A 12,391-nucleotide genomic window follows, 5' to 3' on the forward strand; every position below is an offset into this window, starting at 1 on the left:
GAAACAGAACCACTTGAGTTGGAAGGGAACAAACGAGCTAAGAGAAATGTAGTTAAATTTTTAGTAAATTATACTCTTCAGCTGCGCATGGTGGCTCATGCCTGTAATCCTAGCAACCCAGGAGGCTGAGGTGGGAGAATCACTTAAGCCCAGAAATTCGAGACTGCAGTAAGCTATGATAGTACCACTGCACTCTAGGCCTAGGGGACAGAGCAAGACCCTGTCTTAAAAAATATACATTAAAAAATAATTAGAAAGTCTTTTTAGTGCTTGATGAACCTGAGAAATGGGAGCTCCATTTCTGGGTAAGTGGTGATTTCTTTTCTTTTTTTTTTTTTTTTTGACGTAAGTGGCGATTTCTAAACATGTCCTCATTTAGATGACATCATTCTTGTGTGAATTGGTCTTGTTTTCTGAACCTGGCTTTCTGCTTAAAGCAAAATTGGGGTTCACTCCAGTGATATGAACACAAGCCATATATAATTCAGAGAATGTACACCATTTTTGTAAAAGTGCTCTCTTCCTTTTCAAGTCATGCTAAGGATAACTGCAAGGATGTTCCAGCACTTGGAAGGCCTCAAAGGAGGGGGAAGGAACTGACTCTAAGAGTAAAAGGTTGAATGATTGTCAGGCGAGGGGCCAAGGGAAAGGGGAACACATCTGCCAACTCTCCACTCCCCATCCAAGTGCTCCAACTTCCCATCCACCGCCAAGACACATTTTATTTTTCTGACATGAAATATGTATATAATTCTAGCCTGAGTTTTTAAAGCACAAGAGGGTTGATTCTGTTTATGCTTCCCTCTACTCCCACCCAGTGCAAACATTGGCCTCCAGCCTGGTGATGACGACAGGACCTAGCAAACAGAATCCAAGAGCCAGGAAGTAGATGGCTAAGTAAATATGCCCTCCAATGCTGACATTTTTAACCAGGTAGGTGTAGAGGTGGAGGATCTGGACAGGAAGGCTCAGGCAAGGGAAGTGGGTAAGAAAACAGCCACTAGCACTTAATGACTGATTTCTTTTGCATGGAGTCTAAAGCTGTTTGTCTGGTTCCCACATCTGAACTTCAAGCAGCATCTTCCGGACTTAGTTCTTGGTGGCTGGAGCAGGGAAAGTGTAGCCTCATTGAAATGGGATCAGGTTTTAGGATGTTTCATGTGTGTATCTGACACACACAGCTTTGCATCTTCATGAGCAAATAAGATTTATATAAGAAAGGAGATGTAGGGTAAATTAAAGGAATTGAGCAATGGAAAATACGTGAGTCCATGAATTAAGAGATTAACATTATTGAACATTTCTGGTGCGCCAAGGCACATCCATACTGATAAAGGAAGCCGCCCTGCAATGTATCTGGTAGCTCTTATCTCATTTCATTTAATCCTCATGTGGCTGTAGGTCAGCAGTGGGAAGAACATTTAATGATATCACTCCCACTGCAGAAGGCAGGAATCCATGGCTTCAAAAATCTTGTGTCGCTACTTATTTATTAAGGTTCCTAAAAAATTATTAAATTTTATGCAATGTTTCAATGCTTCAATGAGCAGAGTGGTTCTATTTTCTAAGGTTGTGTTCATTCCCAACACCTGGCTTATAATATATGTGTTTTTATTACATGCATTTTTTGAATGAAAAAATAGGTGATAATGAATGAAGGATTTATTTTCTCCGTGCTTGATTCTGAGAATGTATTAATTCAGCTCAATTTATGCTACTTATTTTTTGGTCTCAGAGAGCTGTGGGAAGGATGTTTACTGAAAACCAAAGCAAGACCTTCCTCCTTTTTTTTTTGAGACAGTCTCACTTAGTCACCCAGACTGGAGTGCTGGAGTGCAATGGCAAGATCTTGGCTCACTGCAACCTCTGCCTTCCACGTTCAAACAATTCTCCTACATCAGCCTCCAGAGTAGCCAGGATTACAGGCACCCACCACCACACCTGGCTAATTTTTGCATTTTTCGTAGAGATGGAGTTTCATTATGTTGGCCAGACTGGTCTCGAACTCCTGACTTCAGGTGATCTGCCTTCCTTGGCCTCCCAAACTACCAGGATTACAGGCATGAGCCACCACACCTGGCCAACCTTCCCTCTTTTAAGTGGCTGCTTCACATTGTTGCTCCTTTATGTTCAGGTACCAGAGTGCAAATGTTGCTGAGTGCAAAGTGTTGTTGCTGTGGTCAGCAGCTTTAGCATAGGGAACGGCATGTGCTCTTCCAGTAGCCCAGGTTAGACCTCATCTAGAGAGGGATTTGACATTTATGAAGCTGAAAAAAAGAAAGTTAAATCTATAAGAGATCCTTCAAATTTTTGCTCTGGGTCTGTCTTCCCCTTTCTTTCTCCTTCTTTCTATTCTCTCTCTTAATCTATAACTCTATCTACAAATGTTTCTGTCTGTCTTAGAATGGAGACCTCAAATACTCGCCGAAATACTTAGCCCTGGGTCAGCTTGGAATCTGAAAAGTGTCTTTCTCATAGGTTGTAACTCAAAACAATATTTGTTATTATAAGAATCAAACCAAAGAACATGCCTATGTGGGGATATGCCTCAAATTCAAGTTATTAATTAATTAATTAATTACCTGGGTTAATGTTCTGTATATTTAATTCTCAGTTTTTCATGCCTCTATGCATGCCAACAGAATACACTGCCTTTGCACTGGACTGCACCTCATGCAACCTCCTTCTCAATTTTTGGCTCATCTTTTATCTATGTTTAGACACCTGAGATCATCACTACACTCTCCTTTCTCCAACTGTTGTTGGGTGTATTCCCATGCTCCTGACTGCAAGCTAGACAGTTATGGAGCAGGATTCTCACTAAATTAAGATGGTATCTAAATAGCAAATGGGCTCTTCTTAGCCAGAACAAAATAATATCTTCTATTTTCAGCCAACATGAGGAAAGTTCTGGAGTACTGTCACTAAATATGAGATGATGCTTTATTAGGCTAATGGTATAAAGCTATCTTTCATATATTATACTGTTCCTTTTTGAGATTTATTTTTTTTCTATATCCCCACCAAGTATCACATCTCCGCCTTCATACTCCATAACTGCAGGGGCCAATTCAAGCAGACTGCAATGAGAAAGGTGTTCCCTGGAAGTTCGCAGGGCAGACCCAAGCAGACATATGTGTGGCACATATTATTAAAGTCATAGTACATTAGCACTAAAATGGAAAGTATAAATAATGTACTCCAATTTCTACCTTTCACAGATAGAAACTGAGGTCCAGCAGTGGAGGTTCTTCCATATTTTCGTACACTTATTGATCCAGTGGCTGTATGAGTTCATATGTAGACCATATTTTGCCTTACTGTTATCCAGTTTTCATGCATAACAGCATTTGATGGGGACTAAACTTTTATTTACCATATAACATTGTTTAAAAATATTTTCACTTTCATAAACTTATAAGATCCCCACTTCCAGTCCCACCAACACAGAGTATTCTTAATTTAAAAACCATTAAACATGGAAATAAAATCAAAATTTTATTCCAAAATGTTTTGCGTGAAAACATAAATACTCTTCCTAAGAAATAGTTTGGGGTAGCATGAAATATACAAATATAGACTTTTTAAAAATTCCTTAAAAACACCCACAGTTTTTTGGTCTTTTTTTTAACAGGTGATCCAGTCTTGAGTAAAACCTACTGTTTGGTCCCTGTCTTCTAAACAGCATGAGCTTTATCTTTGATGAGTAGCATAGCCAAGAAAAGAGAGGTCCACAGCCCCCTATGCAAGAAAGAACATGGGCTAGGAATTAAAAGACAAGTGTCCCTAGACTTGACTGTCTTGAGTTTCACTATTTGACTCTCAATTTTATTTCCTTCTCTGGCCCATAGTTTACCAGTCTGTAAAAACAGGCTAGACTAGATGATCCCTAAGGGTTCTTTTCATCTTTAATATTTCATAATTTATTTTTCTTGAATTAGGTAGAAGGTAAAGACAAATAGTTGTAATAGCATAAGATTCTCTGAAGATTAATTATATCTCCTGTAGGGCATCTAATTTTCAGCCTTGCTGCCTATATTTCCTTTTAATGGGATCATTTTGCTATACTATTCATAACTAATATCTGACTCCTCTTTGCAATCAACTAGCTTGATCTCTACAGTGCAATGTCCTGGTTCCACCCTATCACTACCAACCCCACTTTTTAAATCTTGGAATTTCTTAGCCTTGAAGCAGCTTCTTGATTCTGAGCTGGGTATTTGTTTATCTGGTGTTTTCTATCATCTGGGAATTCCCATTCCGAACTCTCTGTTCTGTGTTTATCCTCTCTCTGGTCTCCGTGCTCTTGGCTTCCTTGCTGATTATTCTCTTGCCTGATTTCTTTCCCTATATGGCTCTTTTTTTCCCCATTTGTTTCATGTTGTTTATGTCAGTATATTTAAGCTTGGGGTTGGTTTTTTTGGATCCGTTCTAACAAAATTTTGTATATGTTTTCCTTTCTTTTTCTCCTTGCTAGATTATCTGTGCCTTTTCCTATAGTTTTATTCTAGGAGCAACTGCAGAGAATTTGTCAGTGCAGTTGAAGGTTTTCCCATTTGTTTACTGGAAACTTCCTTCTTATTCTCAGGAGGTGTCACCTTCTAAGTGATATCACTTGGATACTGAAACGTCTCCATGAACTGGAAGAATATATGCTTCAGTGTGGTAAGCAGAATTTCAAAATGACCTCTTCCTCATGAGATATCCTGACATAATCCCCCAAATTTGTAAATATGATGATATATCATTCTTATGATTTTCTGTTATGTTATATGGTACATGTATTAGTCAGGGGGTTCCAGAATAAAGGAACCTATGGAAGATATGTATATATATATATATATATATATATATATACATGTACACACGCAGATAGGAAGAGATAGAGAGACAGAGATTCTTTATTGATTTCCTTGCAGCAAAAATGTAGGCTTTCCTAAACCAAATGGAGTGCTGATAAACAAACCACCTAAAGGAAGACAAATAATATTGGCCAGGCATGGTGATTTATGCCTGTAATCCCAGCACTTTGGGAGGCCAGGGTGGGCAGATCACCTGAGGTAAGGAATTCAAGACCAGCCTGATCAACATGGAGAAACCACAACTCTACTAAAAGATACAAAAATTAGCTGGGTGTGGTAACAGGTGCCTGTAATCCCAGCTGCTTGGGAAGCTGAGTTAGGAGAATCATTTGAACCCAGGAGGCGGAGGTGGCAGTAAGCCTAGATCGCACCATTGCACTCCAGCCTGGGTCACAGGTGGAAACTTTGTCTCAAAAAAAAAAGCATAATTTATGTACCTACGACTTATGACAACCATACTTTAAAAGAGATGTTTTCCCAATATATGGAATAAATATGTTTCATATTATAGTATCATATTTAAGTTTATACCTCTAAATGAAAAACAGAAACATTTTTATTTTTCAGTTGGAGATGGCTTAAATATATACTTATTTAAGGATTTCAAACTGACCACTCACAGGTTAAATATCATTTGGCCTATACAAACTTTTAAAAATAGGAAAATGTCGCAAAAAGCCTGCACATGAACACTTTAATCTGTAATACAAGTTGAAATTATTTTTTAAAAAAGAGGTATTGCTTAGAGCAAAATTTACACAAATAAAGTTGATGGTATGACATGGGTTAGGAGACTTGTCCTTACTGTCTGAACATCATATTAAATCCCTCTGTTACTCAGTTTTCTTATATGTAAAGTGAGTTGTTTAAACAACAGCAAGGGTTGCCAACCCAAAAGCCTTCAGGGAATAGGCAAGTGATGTGAAAGAGTGAATACATCAGGTGCAATACAAAAGTGAGTAATGGAGCCACAACAATTGGAGAATTCACAAGCTACCTCAAGGAGGCACCAGCCTGTTATTGTCATGGGAAGAAATGGGCACAGTGTTGCCAGATCTTTTGACTTTTCAAAAGAAGTTGGTATCTATTTATTATAAAGAATTTGCTGCTTGAGTAATTACAGAGGCTGAGAAGTCCCTTGATCTGCTGCCTGCAAGCTGGAAACACAGGGAATTGGTGATGTCATTCTGAGAACTGGAGGGTCAATGGCATAATTTCTAGTCAAAGGCAGAAGAGTGATGTCTCAGCACAAGCTGTCAGGCAGAGAGTACATTCTTCCTTCCTCCACCTTTTTGTTCTATTCAGGCCCTCAGTGGCTTTCATGAGGCTCACTCACATTGGGCAGGGCCATCTACTTTACCTAGTTCACCAATTTAAATGTTGATATCATCTGGAAACACTCTCAAAGACACACACAGAAATAATGTTTAATCTGGGAACCCTGTTTCCCAGTTCAGTGGAAACCATCACAATCCATTCACTTTTACAAATGAGTTATCCAAGTGGGCCTGATATAATCATATGAGTCCTTAACAGCAGAGAGCTTTCTCCAGCTGGAGGCAGGAAGAGAAGTCAGAGGGATTTTAAGTGTGAGTCCTGAATAAACCCTGGCTGCTACAAAGATGGAGGGCCTTATAGAGAGCATGAAGGAGAATATGCACAGACTACACAAGCAGAAAGAACCCCTGCCTGGCAGCCAGCAGAGAATGGGAACCTTATTCCAACAACCAGTAATCTAAAGGAACTAAATTTCGCAATGACCTAGGTAAGCATGGAAGCAATTTCTTCCTCAGAGTCCCTAGATGAGATCCCTGCCTGGCCAGCAAGACCCACTTTCTCCCATGAGACCCTAAGTGGAGAACCCAGTTACAGCATACTAGGACTCTGACCTACAGAAACTGTGAGATAACAAATTTGTTATTTAAGCTTGTAAGTTTATGATAATTAGTTACACAACAATAGACAATCAATATTCCCTACTATTGTGCTTCTTTGGTGCTTCTGCCCTCCTACCTCTGTATTTAGTACCTATAGAAGTGGACTTTGTGGTTCATTGAGTTAAAGGACTCAAACCACATCTTCCAAGCATTGAGGGCAGCCAAAATTCCCAATTCATCTATTAAAGTATTCTAATTTAGAATTGCAATATTACTTTACTTGAAGAGAACTGAGAAGAGTCTATCATAGAGTTTTCCCTAATCAGTTACCAGTACCTGAACTCCACAAATCAGTAAATTATGCCCTAAACTCACTCAGTGGTTGGGGTAGGGGACTTGGTATGTGAAAGTGGTCATGGATGGTATTGACCCAATCACATGAAAATTAAACAAGTTGCTAGTAATGCAATTTTAAAAGTAAAATTTTAAATGTAAGATCAATTTGCAAAGGCAAAAAAAGATTCAACTATAAAAATATCAGAAATATTTGAGATGGGTTGATCAATAAATTCTAAAAATTTGATTCAAACTAGATAGAAAATAGCCATTTCTTTTTGGAGGTTAGAGAAACTCGGTAAGCTAGAAAAAACTTCTACATATTTAGGTAGACTGCACGCATGTTATGTTACATTATGTCTTTTCCTTTTGTCTGGCTAAAAAGTGAAACATAAGCTATGAGCTTTAAGGGATAACTTGGATTTTTACTCTGATAATTTGAATCTGTGAATGTTGAGCACATTTAACAGGATTAAGATTAAAGAAAGCTAGCTGTAAGAGGCTTCCTACATCAAATTGCACTGAAGCTTTGAAACTTTCTGAAAGGGTCAGATGTTAAAACATAAAAAATAAACAGATACAAATGACTGGTTTATGAATAAAAATGGAATTATTCAATTTAAGAACATCTTTGGTAAAAAAAAAAGTTCTAAAGATCTCAGAAGCTAAGGTTTAAATTTAGAATTTGGAAATTTTTATGTAAGTGTTTTTATTTCAATAGATCTGCTTCAGAATGGCATGTCATTTGCATATAAAAAATTATCACTGTGTAAATAAACTTATTTTTCCAGAAATAAAAATACTTTAAGGGAAATTGCCACTTACAAACTATAAGATCTTGTGAGAATTCCCTCACTATCACAAGAATAGCATGGGGGAAATGCCCCCATGATTTAATCACCTCCCACCAGGACCCATCTTTCACTTGTGGGGATTACAATTTCAGATGAGATTTGAGTGGGGATACAGAGCCAAACAATATCATGATCATTAACATATCTCACAGTCTGAGATATGCAAGGTCCTACTTTCATAAATGGCTTTTACTGTTCTTTGTACTGGCTAGACACAGGCCACAAATTGTGGTTAGTCTAGCACATTATTATATTCTATTTTTATTTCTATAAAAATACTTAAGATTAAAGAAAGCTAGCTATAAGAGGCTTTCTACATCAAATTACCCTGAAGTTTTGAAACTCTCTAAAAGGAAAAGATGTTTAAACATAAAAAATAAATAGATACAAATGACTGGCTTCTGGAAAGAAAAATAGAATGTAATCATTTGAATCTGTGTATGTTGAACACATTTAACAGAAGAATACGCTATTGGGCTCACTGTCTCTCCTGCCACCATGTAAGACGTGCCTTTCACCCCTTCACCTTCCACCATAATTGCAATTTTCCTGAGGCCTTCCCAGACATGTGGAACTGTAAGTTAATTAAATATCTTTCCCTTATAAATTACCCAGTCTCAGGAAGTTCTTTATAACAGCATGAAAATGGACCAACACAGATTGTTCTCAGAAGTTTCCCAAATTTCTCTGCTATTGGGTGAAATAAAGATGTAACTTCTCCTAAAATAAATCTTAGGTGTATCTTCCCACCCTGAGAAGATGGGGCCATTTCTGTCTCCATTAATTCACTGGAGTGTAAAGTGAATGAAATCCTAAGGTATTACTGACCTAGGCTTGTCACTTAGAGCACTAACCAGGACCTGAAATATGAATCCTAGAGTCAGGTGAGGTAGGGAGGTGAGGAGAAGGAAGCTATTCCTGGTAGAAAAAAACAGAAGGAATGTAGGCAACCCAGGTAACTTCCTTTTGGAATGGAGATGTTGCCGATTGAGATGAAAATGATGCCTCATATTTTCACACTTTTCTGAGTTAAAATGTCCATTTCTCTTCTCTTAGGGGATCTTCAAAATAGCTTGTTGATATAAGCAAGGCAGGAATTTATTACCCCAGTATTAAAGATGAGAAAATTGAGGTCAGGAGGGAACCTGGTAGCTCTCCCACAGTTGACCACTGAGAATCTGACACAAGCTGCACTCAAAAATGCTGCTGTGAAAGGTTACACGTTATCAATTACATGCATTTTACAATTCTTTATGGATGTTTTTGTTCATGTTAAATTGTAGGGAAACAATGTTAGAGAGTTTATATAATTTATCCAAAATCATACCAGCTAGTAACTATGAGAACTCACCTTAAAAATCTGTCCAATGCCTAGTCTTCCCTTTACCTGAAATAATGAAAGACCTATTAGGTGTTAGATCAAGCCCCAAATAATTTGTATCCTTCTTAAGTTAAGTTGGCCACCTGGGCAAATCAAGACAACTTAATTCTGTTTGATGGTAGGCTTCCTCCCCACTTTACCATGTCTGACATTTAAAGCTGCTTGTGATTTTCACTGTGGCAAAGACCAAGGTATTCTCACATCTGTCCTATGTATATGTTTCGATGGTCGAAGAGCCATGGTCCAACATTTGCTCATAGAATATCAAATCTTCGTGTACTTAGTATGTCAAAGGAGAGTTCTTTCAAATTTTTGTATGGTTAGGGAGATAAAAGAAATGAGGGAAGACTTGACAGATGATAGGAGAGGTCGGGGAGGGAAATAGTGGGATGATGGTTCCAGGAATATGGAGAAACTTGGAGAAATGCCCAGAATTGGGAGTGGGAGGTAGGGAATGAGACACAGAGAAAATAAGGGAGGTGATGCAGACAAACTCAAAGTGTAAGGAGGCCTTGAATATCAGGGCAGGAAGTTTGAAATTGATGACGGAGGGACAGAGGAGACAGAGAGACATGTAGGGAAGTGGGGAGTAGTATTGTCACGGGAGCCCTAGGAGCCTGTCAGGGGCATTGGGAGTCTTGGCTGGCTGGGGCTTTGGAAAGAAAAGATTGCAGGGGAAAGGAGAATTGGAAATTCTCCTGTGCCTCACAGATATATAAATAAAGCACAATAAGAACTATAATGAGGAAATAAATGTCATAAAAATGTTTGATAGCAGATGGAACATACAAACACAAAGAGATGCCAATAGCCTCCAGCCAAGAGAAACAAGGGAATGAGCTCGGTCTAGGTGACCCTGAAGCTCTGTTTCAGCTTGCGTATTCTGTAGTTTATATGCTTTATTTAATTTATTGAATTTCACTAGTGTTTGCCAGCTACTGCCTATGTAGAAAGCACTATGCTGGGTAGTAGAGAGTGAGGAGTGAGAGGGAATGTGAGGTTGAATATAATTTTGTTCCCTGCTTGGAAGAAGGTTTCTGTATATTAGGAGAGAAGACCCTGCAAACTTGTATTACATTCCAGGGTGAGCCAGTGCCTCAACGGGAGGATGGGTGGACTTCGATGGAGGTGATGGTTTTAGACATAGGCAAAGAAAGGTAAAGGAACTTACTAGGCAGAGGAAAATCCACTTGTAAAGAGGTAAGAAAAATGCTCTGTGAATAATAATTATGGTCATCAGAATTCGAATTTTATCCCCAGTGAATCACATTCTCGTATAAGAATGTGATTGACCATAGATGAAACTATAGGCCTGCTTTGTTAAAGGCGGTGGATGTCATTCCCATAATTACATTGTATCATATGGCAAAGGTGAGGCAATATTCATTCCTGTGTTTGTGTTCCTTTATATAAGACTCCATCTCAGCACAATAGAGAGAGATTTCCTGCCACCTTTGAAGAAATCATTTGCCATTTATGAGAATTCCACTTAGCAAGGAAGTATGGGACCTTCTAGGAGTTGAGAGCATTCCCTAGCTGAAGACAACACAAAAGAAAAACCTCAGTCTTCCAATTGCAAGGAACTACATGCTGTTAGGTTGGTGCAAAAGTAATTGCAGATTTTGCCATGCAAAGTAAGGCAAAAACCGCAATTACTTTTGCATGCATGGCAAAACCTGCAATTACCTTTGCACCAACCTAATACCAATAAGCAGATGAGCTTGGGAAATACCCCTAAACTACAGAAAGAAAAGTAGCTCAGAGGATACCCAGAGTGTAGTCTGGAAAGAACCTGAGCAGAGTATATAGCTAACACATGCCTGGGCTGTAGAGCAATGGATAGTGAGACAGTAAAGGGATGTTTGTCAAGCCACCAAAATTGTGGAAATTTGCTGCTCAGCAATATAAATCTAATACTATAAGCTATCAGGTTAAGTTTGAGTTCTGAGTACATGTTGGGGGTTGGTGGAATGGAAGGTTGAAAAGATTGGGAAGAGACAATTTAGTCCAAATTAGAATCTATGCAATGGATGCAGTTAGGTTCCAATTAGAACTAAATGAAATGCCAGTGGATGGGACAATGTTGGGAGACACCATATTCTGTGTCTACCATATTCTATTCCAGCTACCATGTTCTGTGGTAGTGGACATGGCACAGTTTGGGCAGTAAGAGAGAGACTGAATATTCACATGCTGGTTGGAGTTACCCCGATACTATCTTTCTGGCACTTTCCTGGCTTGTGCCAGTTTACAGGCACTGCCAGGATTTCCTATGGGACTCCTCCACTCTGAAGTTGTTAAAGTCTCATAGCACAAGGTAGTGGAGAAGCACAAAGAAGAAAAGAATTGTGGCTAGACGGAAGTACCATAGAATTCTGGCAGTTCGAGGTGGATAGAAGCCTTGAAGTCATGTCTCTTAATTTTATCTATGATGCATGGCCCTTCTCTATTAAGTTTCTAATACATGTATACCGACTAAAGTAACTCTACTAACTGATGGCTCACTGCTACGGAAAGACCAGATTGTTAAAGCACATCAAGCATGAGAAGCATTTATTAATCTGAGCTATAATTTAATGAAATGGCAATTGTCAGAGGTGAGAGGTGCCTTTAAGATTATTGATTTAAAAGAGGAGAAAACAAGACCCAGAGAGGAGAAGGTAATTACACATGCTCCCATAATCATTTGATAACAGGGCCACATATAACCAGCACCCCTTCCAGCAGCCTCTCAAGTATGGAACAGACAAATCAAGGAGGAAGGATTTATTTAAACATCCTATTAGGTCCAAAAAGTGGCTGACTTTGCCTTTTGAAATTTATTCCAAACTGAACAATTATCCAAGCATTGCCATGGCTTACTAGAGAGGACACTGTCAAGTTTGTTATGAGTGCATATAGCTTTCTGCCATCTGTTCTTCTTGACTTCTACTTCCCATTATTTGTTTATTATATATTTATTGCATACATTTGTATCTTTTCATTTAGAAAAGCACTGCTAGCAGTAGGCTTATGTTTACTTCTAGAGTTGTCCTCTTAATATTAGGGTGTGATGTCTCTTATCTATGAGATTCTTTTCTC

The 12,391-nt window shown here is 38.6% G+C and overlaps 1 long non-coding RNA gene across 1 annotated transcript in view; it reads left to right on the forward strand.

Moving 5' to 3' along the window:
- The first annotated feature begins 4,552 nt into the window (after positions 1–4,552).
- The window catches only part of LOC103788076 (uncharacterized), a 58,568-nt gene continuing 50,729 nt past the window's right edge, over positions 4,553–12,391 (forward strand). The window contains exon 1 of the long non-coding RNA XR_013526150.1: positions 4,553–4,665. This is a non-coding gene — a long non-coding RNA (uncharacterized LOC103788076). The remainder of the gene's footprint in view (positions 4,666–12,391) is intronic.

This window comes from Callithrix jacchus, chromosome 14 (assembly GCF_049354715.1).
Source record: "Callithrix jacchus isolate 240 chromosome 14, calJac240_pri, whole genome shotgun sequence".
Lineage (NCBI taxonomy): Eukaryota > Metazoa > Chordata > Mammalia > Primates > Cebidae > Callithrix > Callithrix jacchus.